Source organism: Accipiter gentilis, chromosome Z (genome assembly GCF_929443795.1).
Source record: "Accipiter gentilis chromosome Z, bAccGen1.1, whole genome shotgun sequence".
NCBI classification, from domain to species: domain Eukaryota; kingdom Metazoa; phylum Chordata; class Aves; order Accipitriformes; family Accipitridae; genus Astur; species Astur gentilis.
The window spans coordinates 53,434,781-53,462,606 of NC_064919.1; the positions used below are offsets into that span (position 1 = coordinate 53,434,781).

Below are 27,826 nucleotides of genomic sequence, written 5' to 3' on the forward strand. Positions count from 1 at the left end.
AGCTGTTAGAAACATACAGCCATTTCCCATAAATTAGTATTTGTTGCATTCTCCTTTTTCATCCCCTGCTTTTTAGTCAGGCTGTGTGTTTAAGTACAAAGAAATCATCTGGTCAAAATGAGTAGTTTTTACTTCAGTCAGCAAGATGTATAGCTATCAAATGATGAAATCAAAATTAGTCATACGATCTGAAGTTCATGAATACATTTTTTAGCATCTTGTGTTAATAACAAGTTAGAACTGTGTTGCTGCATGGTTCAATCAGTATATAAAAGTGACTATCTGTAGGCACTTGGGAGTGTTTCTTGACAATTTCTTTCCTTGTGCCTTTCACCTAACTTCTTTACCCTACCATCCCCATACTGGAAAACCACCGGTCCTTTGCACTCCCACCCCAATAAACAGCAACACTCACCAGCCAGCATAGGCAGGATGAGTGAATGGTGCTTAGATAAATAGAGAATCATGTCAGACCATTTTTCCCCCTTTTGGCAGAATCCTCCCAGTCACATCATCCTCTACCCACAAAAATGGCACTGCATTTCCAACAGTGTCTTGCTTCTCTTTAATCAAATTTCAGACCTAGACATGATGTTTCCCATTTGCTGCATTGATTACTGGCCTCATAAGTGCATCATTCTTGGAAGAGATACTGAAAAGCCTCACAATAAAGAAATTGATTGCATGTAATTTCATGCCTCTTTTGCTGCTCTTTCCTGAAAAAACTCTGCTGGAATTTTCTGTTGTGGTGAGTCATCCCTGGGGACAGATCATAGAAAGAAATCAGTCTTCACTGGGAGAGAGAAAGGAGATGTTAAAAAACTGACAGAGTGAAGTCAGGGAAAATGTTGTCCCAGCCAACCTTAGTACAATAACATCTGTGTAAACTCCTTGAAATCACACAAAAGGAGGCAAAAAACCAACAGTGCAAAGAGTGTCAACCACTTTATCATGTAGCAATGAGCTACACAAACTTTTTTTTTTTTCAGCTACTGCTTCCTGTCATCTGTTTTTTTCTGTGCTTCAGACACTGAGACCTGTTCAGCAGTTACTGCAGAGTGAGGGCTGGGGTGGGTGTCACATCCCTGGTGGTGTGCCTCCAGCACCAAGAGTCCAAAAGCAAGGATTAAAACAGTCCTCTCTCCCCTGTGCCGTGACTCGGATTTGAACCGAGGTTGCTGCGGCCACAACGCAGAGTACTAACCACTATACGATCACGGCAAGCTACAGAGGACGTGTCCAGTGTCTCATATTTTCTGTCCCCTCTAGCAGAGCCATGCAAGCATTGCCATCTAGCGCAGACCAGCTATAATGTTCCACGTGCTGGCCTCCTCCCCGGGGTGACCACTACTGTTGTGGCATGCCCTGGCACCCCCAACCAAAACCGGTGCTGCCAACAGAGAATTACATGCAGAACACAGGCACGAATGTTATGGTGGCAGAAAAATATTCCTGCTCCTTTTGGCCATTGCAGTCTGGTGTGGAAATCTTTCATTGCCTTCTGCTTGGCCAATGTCTATCTTCAAACATACAATGATTTTGGTCTGCGAATCTTCTTCAATGCTGTGCCTAGTGATGGAGGAAAATCTGGTGAAAGGACATTCAAAGTCACAAAATTATTTTAAAAGCTATTGAAAAGGAAGCATAAAAACACATGTTTCCCTCCTGCTGTAAGTCAGATTTGAACCAAGGTTGCCATAGCCACTGCACATAGTACCAGCCACTGGACTATCACAGCAGGCTGGCACATTGTGACAGGTTTTGAACAGACAAGGCAGAAGATAAGATTTCTAGTAAAATATCAAATTTTGACAGCACTGAATCATCAAAGAAGGATTTCTGTTGAGGCTTGAGAGTTAATGTTTCAAAACACAAGTGTTAATAGTAGAGCTATTCTAGTAATTGTCTTTATTACATATCCACCATTTAGTCTCACAGTCTCTGTGTCTGACAGTGATAACAAGAAAAGATTGATAATAGAAAGTATCTTCACAATTTTGTTAATTAGTTTAAAAAGTGGAAAGAATTGGTAAGCACACCAGATGGCTGTGCTGCCATTCAGAGGGGTCTGGTCTTGTCAGGCTGGAGAAATGGGCTGACAGAAATTCCACAAAGCTCAACAAGTGGAAGAGCCAAACCCTGCACCTGGGGAAGAACAGCTCCATGCACCAGCACGTGCTGGGGGCTGACCAACGGGAAAGCACCTTGTCAGAGAAGGCCCTGGGAGTTCTGGTGGACACCAAGTTGACCATAAGCCAGCAAGGTGCCCTTGTGGCAAAGAAGGCCAGCAGCCTCCTTGGCTGCATCAGGCAGAGTACTGCAGCAGGTCAAGGGAGGTGATCCTTTCTCTGTACTCAGCACTGCTGAGACACATCTGGGTGGTGTGTCCAGTTCTGGGATCCCCAGTACAAGAGAGGCATGGGCATACTGGAGTGAGTCTGCTGAAGAGCCACTAAGATGATGGAGGCCTTGGAGCTTGGAGAGGGTGAGAGAGCTGGGACTTTTTAGGCTCAAGAAGAGCAGGCTTAGGAGGAATCTTATCAATGTGCATAAATACCTGATCAGAGGGTAAAGAAGATGGACCCAGGCTCCTTTCTGTTGTATAGAGTGACAGAACAGAAGGCAATGGGCACAAATTGAAATAAAGGAATTTCCTTATAAATCTAAGAAAAACTTACTAAGGGTGGTTGAACACCACACCAGGTTGCCCAGGAGCCTCCATCCTTGGAGATACTCAAACCCAACTTGACACAGTCCTGGGCAACCAGCTGTAGCTGACCCTGTTCAAGCCACAGTGGAGCTAGAGACTTCCAGAGGGGCTGGTCAGCCTCGCTGATTCTGATTCTCAGGAAAGCAAAAGGAAAAAAAAAACAACCCAGACCTGTTAACCAAAATAAAATGTCAGTGCTTGCAAATTTATTTATTTTTTAACATTTCTATAATGTATAGCTGTGCGTAGCAGCACAGGCAGTTGAGCAGAGGGAGTCCATGAGTGCCAAGAAATAGGAACTGAAAGCTTGACAACCTTCCCTATCAACATCCACGAAGCCTGTGTGAGCCAGAGAAGGAAGCAATAGCTAGAGACTGAGCACCTTAGTTGGTACAAAAATATTTAGGACAATTTTAAGTGTCTTCTCCTATGTTTTCAGAATTGACAAAGGCTTTGTAACATGGAACTTGCCCAGTGCATGCATGTATTATATTTTTGCTGGGAGTTATAGGTGCCAAGTCATGGGTATGAATGGTTAAATGGTTAAACGTATAGATTAGCAAGATTGCTTGGAATTTTCCAGCTTCTCTTTTTTGCCAAGGTGCGTGAATATAGATTACATTGTCTCAGTCAAACTCCCTGTGATTATGAAAAAAGGAGTTGGCTAATTTTTCTTCTACTGACCACAAATAAATAAGAAGATGTCAGTTTGCCAGTCTATTCAGACTATGCTCTTTTTTCTTTCCTTTTTTTAATAACTCTACCCAATGTGGTTGGTTGTATGTGCTGGCATAATAATAGGAATATCCACAATTGTGCTGCAAATTATTTCCATTTCTGGGAGTTTATCTTGTCCCACTATTTGAAGTGCTTTGGATTTGATCCAAAGGTCTAAATTATTTTAATAGTACACAAGGCCACATTTCTGCACCTAAACACATATGTACAGCTTTATTTGCCTTGCTTTGTAAGATTCTACATGCTAAATGAAAGACTTTTACATCTGTAATACTTGTGCATGGTCTCACGTTGATTAAATGCCTATCATCTGCTTCATATTTAAAGCCTACTAGCAGCCCAGTAATCTTTCCCTGTTGCTTCTATTCTCCATATTTCTCTTTTGTTGAAACCAAACCAGATTATTGTCAGAGAGCCCAATGCAAAGCTACTGATTGCACAATATTGTGTGTCGTTCAAGAAAAAGAGTGATCTTTAAAACATTTTAAACTCAAAAGCATGTCTGCAACATAGTAAGTATGCGTCTGCCTTTGATTCAGCTTGTGCATTCATAACTGTTAAACCTGACTAGTTGCTGTTGGCATCAAGGGAAAAACTTGTCACATTAGACCATGTCAGCATGTCTGAATACAAAACACGAGCCTCTTCAGATTCTTTGATTTGATAGCATGTTAGTTATGGTTTTTTAATTGACTGTGGTTGCTAAAATTTAGGTAAGATCTTGATTAACTTGGAAATTGGGAATCTTGGTCTAGTGGCACTGAATGCAAGTAGGTCTCCTTGAAATAATCCTGGCACACTGTGTTTCCAGTATTTCCCCCATTTAAAAATTATCCAAGAAGCAGTGGTTGGGTAGCAGAAGCAGAAGAAACTTAGCTGTGTTCACAGGTCGTAAGGTTGCCTTACATTAGAGTAAACAATGGCAACATCAAGGAAAACAGGGTTCCAGAACAAGACAAAACCCAGAGGCAGGTGGGTTTGAACTGAAGACACTTCATCCTTTTTGTGTTCAAGGTGTGGCTATTTGGGAATAATAGCAAGACCTCTCAAGTGTAGAAGCGTCCTAACTTACAGTGATAGAGCAGACCTTTGCCCCAAGACATCTGGGAGGCCATCTGTAGTACAATTTTTGGTATTGCAGGAAATGTTACTGCTACAGTTCAGGTTATGCTATTGCTTCCAGTAAAATCCTGTCACCTGTCTTCCCCTTATGTTACTGCCTTTCTTTCCTTGTGTATTGTGACTTAAATTTTCACTGGATTGAATTTCTGTTCCCACGTAACTATATCAACATAAAGGAGCCCATGGATACATGTGATGGGTTATTTCACTCTTGAATGATGATGTAACATCTAGCAAAACGGCCCCAGAGTAAAAGGGTTTTTCCTGTGCTATGTTAAGGATGCAGAAGATCTAACTCAGCTGCTAAGCCCTGTGCACTTTTCTGAAAAAAAGAAGTGAACTGCCCTAAGGTGTGTGCATTTCAAAGCAAATTGTTTGATAAACTAAGTTCCATTGCAATCATCCTGATGACATGGTACCATTAAATGAACTTGAAAAGTCCTTGTGGTTAAACTAAACACTTGCAACACAGTACTATGTTTGCAGCTGGGTAAAACATAGAAATTCAGACTCTTATTATACTTATTTTTTAGTTGTCTGAGTTATTATGTGTGGACAGATTATATGGGAATTCAATGCAGTCTGCAGAATGCTTAGGATATATTTAAAATGTAATATTAGACAGTAAAAATATTTGAAGTGTATAAGTGTTTTTTCAAGAGAGTTTAAAAAAAAAAATCCTTTATCAAAACCTGAGGTTGATGATGGACATCTCACAATTTAAAATCACTTTTTAAATGAATTTCTCATCTTTTGTTAGTACTGGCTTAATGTAAGAGCTAGTGGATGGTTTTTACTTAGACATGAATTATCATAATGTCTAAACAATAGACTGGATAATAAACCTTCCTTTAAGTAAATCTGGCTGGCAAATTAAACCTTATGTGAGCCTGAGGAAAGCCATAAAGCATCCTATGACTCTGTTCAGTTGGAATTCTTCTGGTGCAGAAACTTGCCTCACATAATGCTGAGAAGAAACCAGGGGAGGACAGTGACAGCGACTGAAAGCTAACACCTATCCCATCCAGCTGTGTTTCAGTCTGCCTGGCACACATATGCCAAAACTTGCCTTAGTTCACAACTAGTATTTGTTTTACTTTTTTATTTTTGAAAATTGCTCTAGGTCCAAGGCAGTTTAGAGATGATATATCCCTCTGTAATGAGCATGTCAGACCAGAGCAGACCATGGTTTGGAGTTTTCTGGTTTGAAATCCTGTCTTTGATACTCAGATTTGATGTAGATGCATGGATAGCTACAGTCAAGGCCATCTGTTTAAATGAACAGCAAAGTCCCACTTGCAAAATTCTCAGACTTTGGGGTGTTACAGTGCAGAGGAGTCAAGCAAATGTAGATTGCTTGGCTGTCCAGACAGTACTGTACTGCATCTCTTCAGAAAAAAACCTCTTCCATCAAATAACTAAGGCAATGGTGGAAAAATTTTATGGGAGCCACATTTAACTTGATTTACAGCTTGTTCTATGGAAAGGATAACTGTGAGACAAAAACACAAAGGAAATGTTCACACACATCTCTTATGCAATGGCTGCTTTATCTTGTGTGTAAAGGACTGACAAAAATATTCAGAGCAGCTGTAATAATGGAATACTCATTAGGTCATTCCAATCACATAACCAAACACTACCTTATCATGGATGATATTTAAGCACCTTTCAAATTAAGAAAAGGATTTCAAAACCAATTTTTTAAATAACAGGTTGTTGATAAAAAGAACAGAAACTTAGCTTTCACAAAACAAGGTACACATGACACCCAGAACATTTTGTAACAAGGTTTAGCTTTTGTTGTTGGAAATAAGTAGATCTCTCTGACTTGTTGTTCCAATATGAAAACTTATCGCAGAATTATGTAAGAAGGAATGAAATGACCTTTCAGCTGCACTTCTGCAAACAAACAGCTTGTTATCTTCACCTTAGTCTAGGCAGCATTGTCCCCTTTAGTGTCAACCAACAACCATGAATTTCCCCTTTCTGTTGTGTGCATCCCAAGCTCCTGTGCTTCTTCAGTTCAAAAGATGTTAGTTTCCTGAAATCTTCATCATAATGACTAGTTGTCTAATTCCTCTAGTACATGAATAGTCATTAGCAGCATAGTATAATCCTTATAGCAATGTATTGCTACTATCCCATGCCTAGCAGACACTGGAGGTGCATGGATCAGAAGCAGCACCACTCTCTGCTGGGGAGTCTGCTTTGCAGCCTTGATGGATATTTATGATAAAGGCTTATGATAGCTGTGTTTGCCTACCATCGCCAACTCACAGCACCTATGGCTGGAGTAACTGTTCACAAATATTGCTGCTACAGCTCAGCATTTATCTTCAGCTATCGGACTGTGCTCATTGCTGTTGCAGGAAAAATGCTATCAATACTACACATAGAACAAAAATGTTTTTATAAGGGAACTCACACAGATTCCTTTTTGTCTTTCAGCCGCTGCCTGTAGGCCCTGATTTCCAGTGTAAAATCATGTCACAACAGAATTAACAAGAGACTAATAAGAGATATGATGGTCCATAAACAGTTCAGTTATATGGACTGTTGTGAAAATTGATCAAATCTTTGTATAATTCTGCTAAAACTTGAAATGGTGCTTCACCTTCTGTAAAGGTGCTTTCAAGTTTCTTCTCAGCCTTTTTAGGGATATGGCCACTCCCTGTTACCAATGTGTTTCTCAGAGAAAGGTGACGTTCGTACCACCAGAACTGCTGTTACTTGGAACATCCCATGTTCAAGTCCATGTGCATCATCTATACAGAACTACTTTTTTCTGTTGTTTGACTATCAAAAAGTGTTTTCTCCTCTTCTGTTTTCAATGTTCCCTTCAGATTTTAAAATATTTTATTGCTGAAAACACCCTCACAAGCATAGCGGGTGGTATATTAGAAATAGATATCATAAGTTCATTCTGTATAATGCTGACAACACAGCTAATGCATTAGGCCAGTAAAATACTATTACTGTCAATGAGATAACAGCAGTGTACCAGTGGGCCCATGAGAGATCAAATTCATTTCCCTGTTGATATTGTCCTGTTGGCAACTGTCAGATGTTGACTACACACATACTAGTATTGGATTGCAATGAAAAGATACTGTAATTTTTGTTTTCCTTTTTTTTATGTACTATCTTATATCTCTGGGGGTAGCTTTTGTCAATTCAGTTGTGATCCTTATATTGGCTACACTGAGAGCTCCCTAAGCACCAGCTCAACAACCTATGTTATAAACCCTACATAAATGCATTTTCTATTCTTGGTAACAAAACAGTAGATTTTAAAACTTATTCTAATATCAGTTAATTAGTGTTAAAATAAGGGGGTTCAGATTATTATAGCCAGATTTTGTTGTGCTAATTACCTCTTGAATATTCTATTTGAGGTTAAGAAAGTGCTGCTCAGGGGATGACAAAATGAGAGCTGCTGTTAATAGTGATCCTTTAAACTCTGGAGGTGGCAGAACTTTCTAGTGTTTCCAGTCCTAAAGTTAGAAAGACATTACACTCCATAATGAGGTCTTTTATTGTATCTACTGAATGCAAAACAAATAAACCAAAACACCCCACCCAAACCCCACAGATATATTGTTAAAGAACTCTCTTATTATCTTATTTAATATGCTACATGCAGCTAGAAGTGGTTAAGATCCAATATTCTTGATGTTTTGTTACACTACAAAATTGCAGAGTATAAAAATTGTCTGGCTTAGATTTGCATGGTAATTAAGATTTACCTGGCAGGAGTTCATTAGAAACAGGCACAATAATGTCAAACTTCTGGCTTCCTTGAGAAATCTAATCTGTGACCCATCACTCTGCATTCGAGTGGCCTGAAAGAGATTTTCTTATGCTGAATAAACATTTTTGGAAAATACCTACTTTTAAAAAAACTTAAACAATTTTTTCTTTGTTATCTGTGAAATAACAAAATGTTAAGTGATTACCAGGTTAAAAATCAGTCCAGGAGCTGGATAATATCATAATCTAAACCTCAGAACTGAATTAAGGGCATTGATTAACACCATCTGCCCCCAGAGATTGAGTCATACTATTAAAATCTATTCAATGGCTATTAAATAATTATGTAAACAGAGAATTATTATTTAATAGTGATTTCACCAGTTATGTCTACATTTTTAATATTTGAAGGATTCAGATTATTCACTGATATGATCTGTTTGGTTTCATTAATAATCTGCCATTAATAGGTACTTTTTGGCAAAAAGTATTTACACTGGGGCCAAAAGAAAAGTGACATGGTTTTCTCTGTAAGCAGGAATACTGTTTACCAAATCTTTCCTCACCATGTTCCTCAGTTTCTTTCCCTTTTTGATGTACATCAGAATCATATTGAGCACGTGATGGGGGGAGAGCTTTTATAAGGTTTGGGGCTGTAAAGTGATTGCAGTTTCACATACTGTTCTGTTTGTAATTGAACGAGGTTTACTGCTGCGACCTCCCATCTGTTAATCCCTGCCACATTCACCAGAGGTTATAACCAGTTCACATCTACCAGCATAACCAGCCATGCGCTTACCCTCTAAGGGGGCTGTCGGGATGATACATGTTCCCTAAACATCTTTCATGGTGGGAGAGGCTGATTGTGAGTGAGGTATAAAAACTTCTGATTTTGGAGGATGGTGACAGGGAACAATAATATTAACCTAGCTCAGCTGTGCTTGAACCTCACGGTTGATACCTCACCTGAGTCCCTTTACCTCATATGAAAGGGACTGGGAAAATTTGGCATAGGTTTGCAGCAGCAGACCACAGTGGGCATATCATTCAGTCTACATATAATTAGGGTTTGTACCTGTAAAATATATCTCAAAGGCTCTGTGAGAATTTCATTTGTTAATGTTCCCAATGTTGTTTTGTTTCTCAGAAGAGATAGTACATTGTCTATGATATCTGGATGCTAATTAAATTATGTAAGTGATACATCAGTGTCATTTCAAAATCAGATATAATCCTAAGCATAATTAAAAAACTTCTTTTAGGTTGCATTAGTAGCAGTTACAGCTGTAGGATCCCGATATTTACGCAATCAAGTAATTACCAAACAAATTATTATGAGCTGTCCTAAATTAATATAACCTGAAAAGGTTAAAGTAACCCTGAGGCAATTAATCTCTTCTGCTGCAATGACCAGTACCATGAAATGTTTATCAAACACAGCATTATCTTCCCTTATTTTGCAGTTCACTGTCAGTTTCCTCAGTCTACAGTGCATTCATTGCTGTGGCATTTTGTGAGGAGGGCAAAGCACCGAGAACCCAGAAATCTGATTTCTGTTCTCTGTTCTCTCCCAGTGCTCAGCAAGACATCTAACTATAACTCCTTATTTTTCATATCTGTAAAATCCAGGCAACAAAGTAAAATAATCATGGCTGATAGAAAAATGCTTCACAAATCATGGATGAAACACATGAAAAAAGGTCATCCACAACAGGTGTGTAATTTTAACACCAGTATGTACACTGCCCTAAATGCAGCTCCAACTCAAATGCCTAATGGCAGTCTCAACAATGATAATTGGTTGGACGTATTTAAAGCCTTCAAAAATATTAACCAATACAGTTTCCTAGTTTTTCTGAGACTTTATTGTCCTCTACAAATAATAAATTGAAGCAAAAAGAGGTAACCGCCACACCTGTCATGACATAAATTTTTATGATGACTCATATGACAGAATTGATCCTGATTTTGACTAGAAGTGTAGCACAATGACATTATTACTGTCAAACACAGAGCATGGGCCTTTTTGTAATACTAGATTACACAAATGTGCTTATACTTAGTTACACTCCATGAAAACCATTGCAAGTTATTTATCTGTTAAGAACTAATAACTTGTTTCGTGTAATTTTTACTTACTATGTCTGGTTAGGCAATGTTTTTTCCCCCAAAATCTTGAACAACTTAATATTTAAATGAGCATTTTTGCTGGGTAAAACAAGCTCCCTCTGCTGGATCTGCAGAAAAGAGTATGGATCTGCCTAGGTCCTGTGGAAAGGCTGGCCATTGAGTGCGGCTTTGCCATTCGTTTTAGGAAAGTGGATTTTCTTACTGATCTTGGTTGCTAAAGCACCACTTAAAGGACAAGGAGTCAAAGCTTCATCTACAAAGAGTGTTGAACCACTGATGAAGACTACTGGCTCCAAAGGAACAAAGAGATTTTCCTCAGACTACTGTTTTTCACCAGTCATTAGAGAGCCACCCCTTTCTGTGAAAAGAAACTAAGATCTTGAATAGTAAAGGAAACTGTTTATGCTTCTTTCAGCCCTGAAGAGCTTCATTCACTGCCTGCCATACCTCACATCTGTCTTTCTCATAACAGCAGAAAAATTGTTCAGCCCTCTCTTTCAAAAGCATAAGACCAGTTTAAAAATCATGAGATTTGACACTAAACCATTATGATACCAAGAGACCACATTTTTGGAGGGGCTGTGCAGAAGGGGAGAACAAACAGATAACAACTTTTTGGGGTGCTCTTTTCTTAATGAAAACTGAGATTATATCATCATAATTTTATCAGTATATTGTTTATTAATTATAACTATATGGTTATAATTAATTATTATATAATCCTCAGTCTCCAACAGTTGCTTAAGGGAAAACACCAAACATCATGAAAATCAGAATTAAATAATGACATGCAACAACACTACAATTCATAAAATCTGCAACAGAGTCCCTATTTTTCAAAGTTTGGTATGAAACAAAAATCAACTACAAAATGTGCCCTACCTAAATACAGTTTGGCCTTTTGATCATTGCTCTTCTTGGACCCAGCGTATGCTAACTGCTGTGTGTGATCCAAGGAGCTTCTAAGATTTGTGATGTGTTTCTGCTCCAAGTTGCAAAGTTTCACAGATGTTTGTAACATTCTGTCCTCACCAGGAACTGTGACCAATTAAGCCTAGAAAGCTCTCTTGAACAGATCCGTTTGTCTCCAAAACAGACAAAAAGCATGTTCCATATTAAATTGTATTATTGTGCACATCTAATTTAAGACCCTCTGGGAACTGGTTTTCATAAATCCCACTGCATTTCACTCCTCTTCCCTGCCTCTTGTACCAGTCTAATACCTGATGTTACATGCCTAGACTTTTGGGGGTTTTATTCATGTGACTTAAATTTTGAACCATAATATGCATATGCTGAAGAAGGAACAAAACTGAAAGTGAAGAAGGAACAAAACTTTCCACATAACTGTGGGAACTCTTTGCTTTGTTACATGGTTATAGGAGGATTGTGTGCTTCAGCATAGCTACACATTTAGGTCTGCATGTTACCTTATGCTTCTAACATATGCTGCTAACTACCATAGGAAAGGGCTGTTCTTAAACAAGATGGGATTAGTAGACTATGCCACAATTTCCTATGGGAAAAAGCTGCTCAGAATCACAGAATGGCTGAGGTTGGAAGGAACCTCTGGAGGTCATCTGGTGTCATGGTTTAACCCCAGCCAGCAACTAAGCACCACGCAGCCCCTTGCTCGCTCTCCCCCGACCCAGTGGGATGGAGGAGAGAACTGTAAGGAAAAAGATAAAACTCATGGGTTGAGATAAAAACAGTTTAATAGGACAGAAAGGAAGAAAATAATTATGATAATAATCATAATCATAAAATGACAATAATAGTAATAAAATAATTGGAATATACAAGACAAGTGATGCACAATGCAATTGCTCACCACCTGCTGACCAATGCCCAGTTAGTTCCCGAGCAGCAATCCCCATTCCCGCAGCCATCTCCCCCCAGTTTATATACTGGACATGACAGCACATGGTATGGAATACTCCTTTGGCCAGTTTGGGTCAGCTGTCCTGGCTGTGTCCCCCCCCCAACTTCTTGTGCCCCTCCAGCATTCTTGCTGTCTGGCCATGAGAAGCTGAAAAATCCTTGACTTAGTATAAACACTGCTCACCAACAACTGAAAACATCAGTGTGTTATCAACATTATTCTCACACTAAATCCAAACCATAACACTATACCAGCTACTAGAAAGAAAATTAACTCTGTCCCAGCCAAAACCAGGACATCTGGTCCAAGCATCCTGCTCAAGCAAGGACACCTAGAGCAGATTGTCCAGGACTGTGTCCAGAAGGCTTTTGAATATCTCCAAGGATGGAGACGCCACCACCTCTCTGGGCAACCTGTGCCAGTCCTCTGTCACTCTCACAGTGAAACAGTGTTTTCTGATGCTCAGAGGGAACCTGCTGTGTTTCAGTTTTTGCCCATTGCCTCTGGCCCTGTCACTGGGCACCACTGGAAAGAGCCTGGCTGCATCTTCTTTACACCCTGCTTTCAGGTATTTATATACATTGATAAGATCCCCACGGAGCCTTCTCCTGCATGGATGAGACCGGACTGGCCACTGCTTCCTTCTTCATGCTGTACCTCTACTGAGTTAAGGGGAAACTATCCCTCAATGTGTTTGCTTATGCAGAGAAAGAGCACAGCTCATCTGCAAACAGGACATGCCTTTTAATGCATCAGAGCAGCAATACGATAGACATCCTGAAGCCAGATACTTCCACTGTGTTTTTTAGGAAATGTTTTCACTGACAGCATTAGATGTGGGAAGTCCTAGTAAAATATTACCATATCTGCTATTGGAGTGTTTTTGTGGTGTCCACCAGGCAACCTATCACCAGGATTAGGTAACCCAGAGCTAGCTTTTGTAACTCTAAAGCAATTTTTACTGCCACCACTGAAAAGGCACTAAAGTTAATGCAGGACACCTCCCAGAACAGCCTGGGGTTACGACAGCTGCAGTAAAGGATGGTGAAGTGATAATCTGTTGGAAGTAGGCATTTCTCATGTGTAGTGAGATGCTTCCTTTATCAGATCTAGCATTAGCATGCTATGACCAGCCTTTCTCTCAGTTGATTGATGATTATAACCCAAAAAGCAGACTCAAACAAAGGAATAACATTTTAGGGAAGCAAAGAAAGTAACAAATTTCCACATATGCTTGGATTCAGTTCCCTAACAGTCTGGAAGCTAGAAAAGTTTGCTTTTTATTCACAAGCAAAAGATTCATAATAAAAAAATTTGCAAGCAAAAGATTGCTTTCAACACTTCTAGCCCCAGACTGATTCCTGCACAATGTCACAGGTATCCAACAACAGGTTTCATAATGCTGATCACTACCTTATAAGCCTGGCAGTCCAGAAAGTTATCCACCTACCAATCTATCCTGTCTCTGTCACTATCTGGCTAGTATCCACTGCTGTCCTCTTGTCTATATAGACTGTTATAGAAGGCAATCTAGTTGGTCAGGTATGATTTGTCCTTGCTAAATCCATGCTTCCAATCACGTTAGTCTCCTTCAGTCATCTGGACATGGCTTCCAGGAGGCTCACTTCATAATCTTATCATGGGCTGAGGTGAGGCTGACCAGCCTGCCATTCCCTAGACCCACCTTCTTGCCCTTTTTGAACAAGGCTGTGCATCATTTACCTTTTTCAAGTCATCAGAAACCTCTCTGAAACACCATGACACTCTAAAGATGGTCCAGAGTGTCTCACAAGGACATCAGCCAACTCCCACAACAACCTGAGATGCATTCAATCTGGTCCCATGGACTTGTGTGTCCTGCTGAAGTACTCCTTAACTCAATCCTCCTCTACTCTGACTAACGCTTAATTCCCCAAGGCCTTGATAGTAGGCTTAGGGACCTAGGAGACCTGAAGACAAACACAGCCAGCAAAAATCAAAGCAAAGAAGTCACTGGGTGTCAGCTTTTTCCATAGAAGCCCTTATTGCCGCTCTTCATGTCCCTTGATAATATCAAGTCCCACTAAGTTTGGGCTTTCCTAACTCCATCCTTTTTGTACCTCAGTAAGTTCTCAGAACTTTGGCCTGTATTGCATAACTCTTAGCAAAGAGACCTGTATGTTATTTCTGACCCTGCTTTTGGCTGACCCGTTCTTCCTTTCATGCTGGTAATACAGAAAGGTGAAACAAACTATTCAGTACACTGTTCCAGAGTCCAGGGCTACTACTCAATGTCTTCCAATCCATCCTACATTGCACCTTGCATCAACTGCACTTGTCTGCTGCATCAGAACTTACGTAATAAAAATTCGTATTCCTGTACCTCAAAGAAACATGATTTGACAGAATTCAAAGAAACTCTGAAACAGTAAACATGATTAATCATTAAAATAATGAAATAATAAACATGATTCCTTCCATTTTATGTTCTATGTTATGCAGCTGAGCAAGAGCCATTCTACAATGCTGCTCCATCAGCAGCAACACAAAGTCTCTACAGGCCTACTGAAAAGTCATTTATAATTCACCGTTCCAGCTGTAGGTGGCACTGCATAATACTATGCATGTTTTTTTGCTTCTGCATTCAGATTTCTTCTTTTCTAGGTAGTATGGATAGCCTCTGATCTTTTCACAACTCGTGCCTGTGATAGGCAGCTGAGGATGTTTGTTTGAGAATGTAATGAAACAACACACGAGCAGATGATTTTTCAAAGTTATGGAAAGTTCTGTTTGAAACATAGTAGGCCTTGTTAGGTGAATATATTTTACTATATTTTTCCAACAAAATCTGATGTAGAAAATTCAGTGAGTTCCTTTAAACAAGCAAATATGGGACAAGGAGAAATAAGTGTAGTATGCCGGCTAAGGCACACTCAGCAGGAATCCAGAAATCCCATAACTGCCTGAAATCCATCTCCTGCTCCAGTGTCATACATGGGAACATGCACATTGCCTTCATTTTTGGAGCTTCAGGGATAGTCTTCTCTTTGAGATTTTTAACCCCTTTTAAATTCTGTTTCTGCTGTACATAAAGTAAAAGACTGACAGTAGTTTTCCTATTGTCAGGTCAGAACAGAAGCGGTCTGTAACCAATAGGTCTTTGTGTCCTTACCCAGCTGTTCCTGCCTGATTTTGATGTAAAATGTACAGAAATCTGCTACGCATGTTACCATCACTTTTCTATGTGCTCAGTCAAAAAAAACCCATAGATGAGGAACATTTAGAACAAGCTTTTCAGTGAAGCCTATTTTCTCTCTACATACTGAATACCGTAAATGCTGTATCTGGAAACTATTAAAACATTTTTAGAAGCTGAAAAGTAATCATAATGAGATCTTGCAAACAATGAATTCTATTCTCCCTCTGACATACAAAAGGATTTACGGACATATTATTGCCTGTGCATCCAAAGAAAACTCCCTTGTGCATCAGCACAATAGGACACAAATATCCACTGAGTCCTTCCACAATTACAGTGCTAGTTTCACCCATTTATGGTTTTTTATTATTATTCTAACAGTAGATGGCAACATTTAGTTGAAACTTGGCAAACCTTTGTGAGCTTTACAGAGTCATTTCAGTTCTGATTTTACTCACGAAACTTAAAGAAACAGAAAAATAACATATAGCAGCATATAATTAGAAACTGTAAATTAACTAAATTGTTTAATTATCTATATAAATTAATATAGCAATTACCTTATTTTCTTCCAAATTCCAGCTTGCCCAGGATAGTTTTTGACTCAAAGCCAGCTGTGCTCTGACAGTCTGTCTGTCTATTTGGAAAAATGTCAATGGCCTAAGGGTTAAGCTTTCCTTACACAAAATTATAACTGGAGAAAAGCAGCGGTTAATTTCTTACAGGGTTATCAATAAAGCTTTTTCTGAACTGCCCAGCTTGGATTCAGATCTAAACTGCCAGCATTTCAGGACATTTGGATCAAGATTTTCAGTGAAGGCACTTACAATTCTCCGACTTTTACCATATCTGTTTCCTCTGATAGGTGCTCAGTGAATATTCCCATTTAAGGCTGAAGTTAATGAGAATTCTGCTGTTGACTTGATGGAAACAGGAACGTGCCCTGTAACACTAGAGGATAGAACTGTTCTCGGTTATTAAGATCACAGTAAAACTGAAATCTGTTAACACTTCAGAGCTTGTCTTGTAGCAGACGTCTGCATGCCTCAGGTGCAGGCTCAAGCATAAGGTGAAGCAGTATGTCTCCACTCAACCAAGATGGGCAAGTATCCACATCCTGCGCTGTATTCTAGTCTTTGGATACACACTGAAAGTACTTGTGTAATGTCTGGCCTTGGCAGAGGAGGTCAAGGGTTTAGGATAGGAAATGCCAGCTGCCTGGAGCTCTCTAGATATACTAGTCAAAGTAAGGCGCTGTGTGTGTTCAGTTAGAATAGGCAGTACTGCCTGAACTAAAGACTTGCCTCATAGAACTGTTCAAGCAAAGTATTTTCTTCAAGTTTTAATTCTTTTAAATATTAAATACAGACCTTTGCATAACATCTCTGTGTGTGATTCCTTGTCTGGATCTGCCTTGAAATCTTGGGCTTCAGCTTGTCAACAAGGAAGACCATACAGTCAAGGAACATTCACCAAATTCTTCTGTTTAAATTACAGTGAAAGTAAAAAGCAGATCAGCAGGTATCTTAACGTGCATGGCTTTGTGAAGCCCTCTGACCAAGGCACTGTATTCTCCATGGATAGTGCATCAATCACTCAGAGAGACTAGGGCATTATTCCTGGCTTTTAGAAGCACAGCCTGGGCCTTGTGCTGTTGCGCAGACAAGTACAGAAAGAATGTCATTTGAGAGGGAGAGTGGGAGCTGAGTGAAGAGAGGGGGCCCTTGTACGGGGAAGAGAGAAGAAAAGAGAAAGGAAGAAGGCCCAGACGCTGGAAAGCAAGATGCCTTTTAAGCTGCCAAGGGTTTGACAAAAGCAATCATGGGGTTATTCAAGAGGGAGTGAGCTTCTTATCATAAATACACAGATGATTTCATGGGCATGCTCTGGATCTCACCACACTTCTATGTGTATCCTATTAAGTGGTGTTTGGTCTCTGACTTTTTCATGTAGAAGGATCCCTCCTGCAGAACTTCACAGGAGGATGCACATTCCACAGGGCATTTACGTGGATGTGGAAGAGTTCAGCAAATGTCCTGTATATCTATAGCTACTGCACTTTTTTCTGATAATGGAGTGAAAGATAGAATATTAAAAAATTCAGTGTTCTGGAATTGTAAAATCTAGTAAATGTAGGACAGCCGTTGTAGTCTTCAGATACACTGAGATTAAGTTATCTCTAAAGAGGTGTTTAATCAGAGGAAGAGAGAAGCATCTAGAGGTAGAGGTAAATAGGTTAAGATTATATGCTGCCCTCTGTGCTTTGATTGTGAATGCAGAATTCCTTTGAATTCATCTCCCTGCACGGAAATCCAGTGCAGCTGCCTGAAAAACTTCTGACTGTGGAGCGAGCAAGAATAGGAAGCTGCTAAAAATTTGGCTGGCTGCTAGGACCAGTTTTGAATCAAGAGCAGGAGAATGTCCCAGCACAAAAAACATGGAGGTTTAAAAGTTGAAAAGCAAGACAAATCAGGAGATTCAGGGTCACTCACCTTACGAAAAAAGTTGCATTACATTTACAAAATGTTACGCCAGTGTAGATTTCCATTTACAAAATAAAGAAGCCTGTAGGTGATTGAATGATCCTGGAAGGAGTTAGTCAGGAAGCACAGGCACACATTTTCAGTAATCTCTTCTAAAACAACAATGCATTTAGGCAGTAATTGCCTACTAGCAGTGTGTGCCATTTGATGAGGCTGGAGGACACAAACATAGTCAACCCAAGAGGTTAAAGGGAGGTGGAGAGGGTGGGGGGGGTGGGGTGTGAAGCATAACTTTTCATACACTGCAGCTTGAAAATAACATGGGTAAAAGAGGGCCTCTGATTTGGTGCTGTCTTTTCTGGAATGTACAGTGCAACTGGATCTAAATTTTGGGAGAGTGCCCAGTTTCAGATGTCTAAAACCTCCGTTGAAAGCAGCAGAGACTATACACTGCCAGAGTTTTATGTATGCAACTGGAGATTGATTGCCTAATGGCAGTGGTGGGCTTTGATCATGAGTGGAGAGAGAAGTCTCAGTAGGCCCCCTTTTCCTCTTTTTTTCCCTTTACTCTTCTAATTCTACTGTTTTTCTATGTGTCGTCGTCCCGTCCCGTCCCCCCCTGCCCGCCTCCTATTTACTAGAAGACTTTCACTGACACCTGAGATACAAAAGTTCCTCTCCCCACATATTTCTTTAACAGCTTGCTTGTTGAGCACTGTGCAAGAGCAGTTAACTGAAGAAGGTGCAAGGGTATGCAATTGCTCTATAACACTTTGTCTATTTTGGTCTTTATGAGTGAGAGAAACAGATGAAGATAATTTCCTCTCATTCTCTGTTTCTTATTAGTAAATCGTCAAGAATTCTTAGGTACAGAACATCCAAGCAGGATCATCATCTGTATGCAAGGGAAAATTCTTTCCTTACAGTTTGGTCAATGTGTGAGTCAGAGTCACATAAAAGATGTAATAAGCTGCTTCTGCTCGCAATTAGAGGTTTTGTTCTGATGGCAAATTAAAATTTAAGTCCAGTAGAATTAGGTGTGAAATCTTGCAGATTCCCAGCTAACCATACATTGTGATTCCACTTGGCAGCTAATAGGACTCAGAAAATTGCTTTTATTGGCCCCTACTTTCCATTTTATGTACACTTATGGAATTGTAAGAAACGACAGCAAACTGCCACGAATATATCGTTGGTCTATATTCATTGCCTACTTCCTTCCCTTAATGAAAAGAAGGGCAGTGCATCAATTTTTATACCTTTTTACTAAAAAAAGAGTAGCACTCTTAGTACTTACATACCTAACAGATGGGATGAAATGACAAAGAAATGCCTGACAGTATAGGCTCTGGGTTTTAGTGAAAAATCTTGCACAGTCAAATAATTAAAACATTTTTAAAATCGTGCTTGCCCTAAAATCAGCCTGTTCATTTTTCTTTATAACTGCAGTTATGGGGAATCATCTCAGAAGCTTCCAACTCTGCTACAAAGACAGATGTTAGAATGATCCCCTCCTGCTCAGTATCAGCTGTTCAGCAGAGCTTGCCTGAGGAATAAAGGACCAGTTACCTCCTAATTCTGGCTGCCTTTTCAGGAATGATACAGGGAATTTTTTAATAACAAAGGTACCTTCTTTGTTCTGGGGGTCAGCAAGAAAGCCTCTGGCAAGTGCAGATTCAGCTCACCATCAATAGAACTTGCTGTGGCTCCTTGCTCTTAAAGTTTACTTACAAGCCAATCATACAACCAGTGTAATTTTTATGAAGGCGTGGTGGAGCTTATCACCCTGAGTCCCCCATGAATTCTGCATCTCTCCCTTTCAGGCATGAGGGATTCACTTATTTGATTAGCAGCAGCAGATCAGGCCACTTGAGAAAGAATATAGGTAGCCTCATGGTCTGTTCTGCTGCGGGTGCAGAATGAGGTAGTGAAGCTGATTCACTGTTCAAAGATAAACAGTCTTGAAGGCTACACCATCACATCGTTTTACTTTTAAGTCAGTTTCCTTGGGTGTGCATGTGGAAAGGGTCTAAAGAAATGAAATCGAGAACCCCCAAACCAGATGAGGATACAGTGTCAGTATGCTCTTCAGGGTTGCCATGTGATTTTCTCTAAAGAGGCTTCACAAGGAGTCCCCTAAACATAAAAGCAAGCTATGTGGCTGTTTTCCTTTCCTTTGGTCCCTGGGGTACCACTGTAGGAGAGGTTCTTTCCCTCCAGAATCTAAAAGCTTTTTGAGAGGTGAATCGCAAAGCAAAAAAATAAAAACGAAACTTGACTTTGCATATTAGGGCCTTGACCGGGGAAGGGAGCAGGAGAACGTTCCCTATAAATGAACTCCCATTAAACAAAATCATAAAAGCCCCATAAAAGATTAAGTATAGAAAATAATGTCAGTCCAAAAATACGGTAACAAAACACAGTAAATCATTCTTGGAGGGAACCCGTTTCATTTTCATGAATTAGGATGACCTCTGCATACTTCACCAAAGTTCTTATTTTACCACTCCTGAGCTCATAAAAGAGGGTATATTTCATCCCAGGGGTAATGTTAAGATACTGTGAGTTAAGCCCAGAAATATGTGCTGAACATCCCCCCCATTACCAGACTGGGTGGAGCCTTGTGCATAGGACTAGGACTTGAGTAACCCTTTCAAAACCTTCCTCCTCTCATGGCCCTTCCTGCTGCCACGCTCTGCTCTGAGGAATTTGTCCTTCTGAAGAGGTGACAGCCTATGTAGTAACTGGGCTTGCTGGAGTCTCTGGGGGAGATCTTCATTCACACTTGATATTGCTTCTTAGGTATTCAACAGTCATCAGTGGACTGGAGGCACCATTACTCATGCGTGGGTCACGAGGGGAAGGAAATTAATATGGAAAATGTAAGGCAGGCACACTGTGGCCATAAGTGGCACTAGAAGGACTACTGTAACACGGGGTAGCCTCCAGCTCTGATAAACTACACAAAAATCTAATTTGGCTTCTCTACCAGCAGGCATCCTAAGAGCCACCTTTGACCCACCCGTCATTTCCAAACATGTCATTTGTGCCTCAGTTTCCAGAGGTGCAGGACAGATTCCCAGACAGCTACTCTGTCTGGAGATGTTAGGGATGGACGTACCCAAATGGCAAGGAAAAAATGTCATCTCCCTCTCCACTCCCCATCACCATTAAAACTGTGCTTGACTCTCCTCAACCTTCCTTTCAAGACAGAACAAATCTAGGTGCTTCATCCTTCCTTATTGGGTGTCTTTTTGTCTTATTCTTGAAGAAGAATTCTTCAAGAATAAGAAGAAGTTTCTTATTCTTTGCTCATACATACATCAAACAAAGACTTTGTTCAGACTTCAGTCTAAATTTTGGCTATTCTGTAGTAAACAGAGGACTGTATTTCATTTTGTGACGATGGTAGGGGCTGATGCTCTCTATTTTGGTGGGTTGCACAGCTCTGCCAACCTCATCTGCCTGAAGCAAAGTGGAGATCAGGAATGGCACGCTCTGCCTCTCATGGAGGTGACGGCATCCTGGTGCTAGCTTCTCTATTTCATCAAATGGGATGACACTGGCAGCCTGGCTGCCTCTGAAGATTTGGTTGCACGGCTGAGGTAGACAGTACCAGTGATGACTTACAAACAGCCAACTGATGTTAGATGTGGGCTGGTTAAGAAGTCGAGGGCGGGGGAGTAAAAAGTCCTCAGCAAACGACGATACTGCTTCATGACGAGATGGTGTTCTGGAGCACGTGGCGCAAGCTTAGGCTGAGAGAAACTGACAGCTCTGTGGGAAATCTGACTGTAAGCATCTCTTCAGGCATCAAGCTTGCTGGTAAACCTGCCAGGATGATTCCACAGAATGTTACTTTGCAGTTCGCTTAATGAAGGAGAAGGACGCAGCGATACCAGTGAACGCTTTTAAGCGCTCACCACACCTCAGTAAATTACGAACTGAGGCAAATCCTGGAGCCTTAATACAGCCTTGTGTCCGTAAGCATTACTGTGCAGTACTTAGGAGACCCGAAGTAGAACGAGACTTCAATTATTTCAGGCAGGGCACGTAAACTTCGCCGGTATCTTTTACCTTTGCGTCCCTGCCGTAACGTGAGGCCAGCAGGCCCTTCACCTCCAACGGGTTTGCGTGCGCGTAAGCGAAGCCATGTCGGCAGCGCCCTCGTGTACTGTGACGAGAAGGTGGATGTGCCCGGCAGAAGCTCTTGGGCAGAGGGTGGGCGTCTCGGGCCGGCGTCGGCATCTGAGGGACGGCACAGGGAGACGCTGACAGTGGGAGCGTGGCCAGCTGGTGGTCACCACGGACCCACCCGCGGAGCAGGCTGGAGGTGCAGGCGGGCGCCCTGGTCCCCCAGCGACGGAGAAGGAGGGCCCTCCTCACCCCGGCAGCCGCCACAGCGCTCCCCTGGGGAGGTGCCGTGGCCGGGGCGGGCGACGGCGGCAAGCTGGGCCCCACGCCCGGCAGGCCGGAGCCAGAGCCGCAACCGACGAGGGCAGACAGGCGGGGCGGGCCCCACACCCCGGAGGCCGAGCCCCGCGGCGGCGAGGGCAGCCCCACCGCCCGGCTCGGGGCCGAGGCCCACGGCCAGCAGCCGAGCCCCACTCCGGAGCGGGCGGCCGGCGGTGCCGCCGGTGGCCCCGGGGAAGCCGCGGCCTGCCCGCAAGGGCGGGAGCGCTGCCCTCCTCGGCCCGGCGGCGGGGAGAGGCTCTGGCCGAGGTCGGGATGAAAGCCTCGAAAAACAATGCCGGCCGAGGCCGGGCCGGTGGCCACCGCGGAGCGCGGGGCGGAGGAAGGCGGCAGCCGGGGTTTGGGCTGGGGGCGAGGAGGGGTGCCGTGCGGACCCCCCGCCCGCCACCGGCGGAGGCATGGCTGGAAAACCGCCGCCGCTCTTCCACCGGCTTCGTCAGCGGAGTTTTTAAATCCGTCTGCGTTTAAGAATAAATGAGTAAAAGCCGGGAAACGGTGGGTGAAGGGGCAGGGAAGGCTGCGCCGCTGCCCTGCCGAGAGCCGCCGGTGCGGAGGGCCGGGCCGGGGCGCGCTGCGCTGCCCGCGGTGCCGGGGAGAGCGGCGGGCGGGAGGCGAAGGGCATGGCCCGGGCAGGTGCAGGGGCAGCGGGGCAGGCCGGCCGTCGTAGCCGCGGAAGTCCCGCCGGCCGAAGTCGGCGGGGGGTGCTCGGGAGGTCTGTCAGCGGGGGCCGTGGCTGCGCGGAAAGGTGTACGGGGGGACGGGACGGGGACGGGACGGGGACGGGTACGGGACACAACCCGGCCGCCTCCGCCCCGGTAATCCGGCAACAGAGTGGAAATGGAGCTTCCCCCGCGCGCCCGCGGCGAACAAAAGAGGCGCGTCCGTGTGTCCCCCCCCCGCACCCCCAAACTGTGCCTCGCGTCGTGTTCGTGGGCTCCCCGCTTTGTGTTTGGCCCTGCGGGGCGGGGGGCTGTCCTGCCGCGCGGGGCTGGGGACGCGTTTGCGAGGCGTGCCCCGCCGGCCGCCTTTTTGGGGACCCCCGCGCTGCTGCGGGCGGCAGCCCGCCGTCCACGCCAGCGCTTCTGCGCGGGTGGAGCTGGCGACACGAAGAGGAAGCGCCCGACTTGAGGAGCAGTGTCAGTATGGGACGCCGGCTTTGTAAGTTTTCCCCACCTGTCAGGGAGGGTTTGTTGTTATTATTCTTCAAGAATCGGGAAGAAGCAACGAAGACGCGCTGCGAATACAGAGGAATTTGGAGACTCATGTTCGAGTGGGCTCGGTGGGAACATACGGAAAGATTACTGGCCGGTAGGAATAGGTACTGAATTGATCGATGCGCACGTACAGGAAAAACAAACAAAAAAAACAAACAACCAAAAAAACCCACCCCCAGCCCTTCTTTTATTTCTCTTTGCAACTTCGGAGGGCTAGTGCTGAAATTAGGGTAAGTGGGAAACAATGACATAATTACAAGCCAAAAAAAAAGAGGGGGGTGGGGGGGGAGAGACAACGGTTGAAAAAGACGGGGTTAGCAGCACACAAAACATCACGAAGACAGTAGGCTTGTTAGACGCACGGAATGTTTATCTGGGTGGCTGCTCACTCAGTTTCTTCATAACAAACAGTGTTTTTATAACAAAAGCCGTTACTGCTCCTTGTCACAACAATAATCAGTATACGAGTAGGATTTTGCCCCTCTCTCGTGCGTAATGATCGTGTTCTGTTGCTGAGAATGTAATGATTTGGAGCTGGAAAATTCGGATTTTCATCTTTTCTAGACGCTCCCCTTACACGCATCTCGACGTCTCTGTGCAAAGAAGACCAGCTTGCACTTATTCATTTGACTACGTTCCGTCGCTGGCCCCTGGCCACGGAGGGCACCGTACATGAGGATACTCTTGGCGGTAACAGGAAACCCTGCGAAGAAGAAGATCGTCGTGATCAGGCGCTTAATTCAGTGCTTTTGCTAATGTGTGCGGGTGTGCAGGCGCAAGTGGCGTGAGAACTTTCCAAATTTACAGCCACGAAGTTTAAAACTCTTGATAGCATTTCTACACCTCAGACTGTACCTATGCATACATACAAAAGCGTATGGCATTATAATGTCAAAGGTGCTAGTTTTTAAAGTCTGAATTAGTGTAATTCACTCTTCAGGAGGCATCACTTGACAGAAGTGGATTTCTCCCTTTCCCTTCCTACCTACTTTCTCGTGTCCCTTCATAGGGCTATTTGCATTTATGTTGGACCGCGTGTAGCTAAGTAAGCACACAGAGACACGTTTTTAAAATGGACACAGCACTGGTGTCAGCTGGAAGCTCTCCGACAATGCGGGGGGGACGACGGGCGGTATTTAAACCCACTTCAAAGTGCTCTGTTACCGAAACAGTAGCTGCAGAACTACAGCTGGGTAGGGGGAGCGGGGCTATTTAAATGATCTTTGCATCGGAGCCGCATTTTTTAGTGCTGTTTATGAAGTGCATATGGAACTCCCCAAAACTGTTAAGCAAGTGCCGACAAAATGTATTTATCGAGGGGAGGAGAAGGCATGGCAATATTTTGATCAGTTCTTACTTATTTTGATAGCTGGGCACACCGTTAGGGTCATTATAAGGGTAGTACTTCAGTAGGTCTGTCAGTTTAATATTTCGGGTATTTCCCTGCAACATTTTAGAAACGTTTCTTTACTTAGGCAAATGCTCCTGTCTACTTTGTTGAGAGTGATTTGCCAAGCTAAGGGAGCTGTTTCCTACAACAGGTAGTTTGACAAGGAAAACCGACGGTCTTAAATATCAAAGAGTAGTCAAACCGCAATAAGATTCAAAGCAGGGAGTGTTGGAACATTTTGTTCCAGCGAACGAGCTAAAAATAACAGCCCCCACCCGTGTTGGAAGGGGGTTGATTTGCCCACTTGGAAGGGCCAGTAGGAAATAGAAATTAATTTATTAATGTAATCAAACAGAAAAACCTGCCCGGAGAGTTGAAGGGTGAAAGGGTTTTGTTCTGAAGTGTCAGTGATTTGAACAAGCCCGAGTCCAGAGCCAGGGCTCTGAACGGGATTTGATGGGTTGTTGGGAGCTTTAATCTAATTTTATACCTTCCTCATGGCACATCAGAATGCTTTTGAACAAGGTCATAATAATGCCAAACTGCAGAGCCAAGTGTAATCCTGCTGCTCCAGCCGTTCTGCCGCTCGAAGCCAAACCTGAAAGTCTCATATTCAGCCCAAAAGCAAGCTCCTTCCACAGCTTCACGTTTTTTGCTTACCTGCAGGACAGGCTCTCTAGAGATGTCAGAAACTGCTTTGACATCCATTTCGGAGACCAGGGGCTAAATGTGGTGCGCGTCAATAAGGAAGTGCTTAACGACACGACAATTACCCCCATCCGCGTTACTGCGATACTTGGTTAAACCGAGACTTTCACCATCCACGCTGCAGGAAAAGAGAGCTGCTTTACTTGCAGACCGTAGGGGAAAATAAAAACAGAAAGCAAAACAACAGCAGCAAAACCGCGAACACCCACGTTTTTAATCCCCCAGCCACTTTTTTCTGCAGGCAGGGAAGGCTCTCCCCTCTTCCCACAAACGCGTTTCCCCATCGCTGTGACTTCCCGATTCTCGCGAGCCGCGTGGGGTTTGTTTTCGGGTTGGATTGTTTAACGCACAACAGAGACGTCGCAGGAAAAAATAACCCCCGGCAGCCCAGCTGAGCGCTGCTCTTCCCCGGCAACGCCGCACAGCCTCCCACCGCCGCGGAGAGCCCCGCTGCCCCGGGGCTCGCTGCCGGCCTCCCCCGGCGGCCCCGGGCGCCGCGGCTGCCGCGGCAGCCCGCCAGTATTCCCGCTCAGCGCCGCCGTCCCGCCGCCCCCGGGCCCCTCCCCGGCCGGCCCCCGGGGTTCTTCGCCGAGTCCTGCCTCGGGCTCAGCCCCCCCGGCTGCCGGCTGCCCACTGCCGCCCGCCGCCGCCGGGCGGGTCGCCACTCCGGCTTTCCAGCCTGCCCGGCTGGGGCGGGCGGCAGCCCGTGCCCCCCTCGTACGCACTTTGTTTTCACCTGGTCCGGCAGCACAGGTTCTCGCAAACACCGCGTCGTCCCCGCCCCAGACACAAACACAAGCTCTCCCCCGCTCGGCCCCTCCGAGCCCCCCACACTCCCCCCCGGGATGGGGCGGCCGTCCCGACCTCCCCCTTCCCCGGAGGCAAGAGGCTTTCCTCTCCCCACCCAGCGAGCCGGGGCCGGACCTTCCCCCGTTACCTCTCTCTCGTCCACCCAGAGCAGAGGGGGGTCGCGCACCTCCGGCCGCCTGCCCCTGCCTCCCTCCGGGTCCCGGCTGCGGGACCTCCAGCTCTCTTCCCCTTCTGTCCTCCTGTTTGTCTGCCCGCCTGCCTGCCTCCTTTTTATTTTCCCTGCCAGTGACTTAAGCCCAAGCCAAAGGAGGCACAAGGAAAAATACAGCCGGGCGCTCCAGGTCTATAAATACAGCTCAGAGCGAGAGCCCGAAAGTTTGGAAGGAGAGAAAGAAAGAAGGCAGCGTACGGAGACAAAAGCTAAGGACCGCTCCGCTGCTGCCGATGCTCCGGCTCTGCTCGGGTTTCGTGGCGGCGGACCGAGCCCCTTTGCTGTTGTTTGGGTGGGCTGTTTTCGGCGGTAGGGTGGCAGCGGGAGAAGGTTCGGCGCACTCATCATTTCAGGCTTAAATACGTGAATTTTAGCAAAAAATCAGCCATCTTTACAGCTGCTATTGCGAGTGGAAACTTTCCTAACGCGGCTGAAGCCGCTAGTGGAGGGTGGGCTTTTTGGTTTGGTTTAGGTTTTTTTTGGTTGGTTGTTTTTTTTTTTTTCAGCTGGTGAAACCTAAGAGGCTGAACGTTTCCATATCCTTTCTGTCCGTGGTTTGTGTGTGTCCGTCGGCTTTTCTTCTTCAGGGAGAGAAAAAGCAGCAGTCGGCTCTTCAAAAGGGGGGGGGGGGGGGGGGGGGGGTAGCGGCGCCCCTGCCTCTTCTGTGTCACTGTCCACGAAAGAGTATCTCCTTCGGGACACTCGTAAGCGGGGCTGCGGTCCGCCGTAAAAGTAACACGGGGCTGTTCAGAGAGGAAATGGCCAACATGTGTCTCCTGTATCCTAAGTATATATTCATGTTAACGGCTTTCTTCTTCATCCTGCGCAAGCAATTGGTATCGGACTGAAGGTATTGCTCTTCCTTAGGACAGAGCAAAACCCGGTTATATTATGCTCAGAATAACAACAACAACAACAGTAACAGCCACAAAAGAGTCAAGAAAATGTGCATACGCTGGGTGAAACGGGGAGAAACCGACCCATTTTTGGAGTCGTCTGTTTGGGAGATTGGGGTTGCGGGGAG

At 44.0% G+C, this 27,826-nt stretch overlaps 1 protein-coding gene, 1 long non-coding RNA gene and 1 other non-coding gene across 8 annotated transcripts in view; 1 reads left to right on the top strand and 2 right to left on the bottom strand.

Moving 5' to 3' along the window:
* NFIB (nuclear factor I B) overlaps positions 1–27,826 on the top strand; it is a 281,489-nt gene that overhangs the window by 58,066 nt on the left and 195,597 nt on the right. The gene's annotated exons all lie outside the window — the stretch shown is intronic.
* Positions 1,150–1,221, bottom strand: TRNAH-GUG (transfer RNA histidin (anticodon GUG)). The gene has a single exon. It is a non-coding gene; the product is annotated as a tRNA-His (tRNA).
* On the bottom strand, positions 23,655–26,969 carry LOC126035796 (uncharacterized). The gene is made up of 3 exons (XR_007505034.1): positions 26,719–26,969; positions 25,734–25,899; positions 23,655–24,386 (listed from the first exon to the last, which is right to left on the bottom strand). It is a non-coding gene; the product is annotated as an uncharacterized LOC126035796 (long non-coding RNA).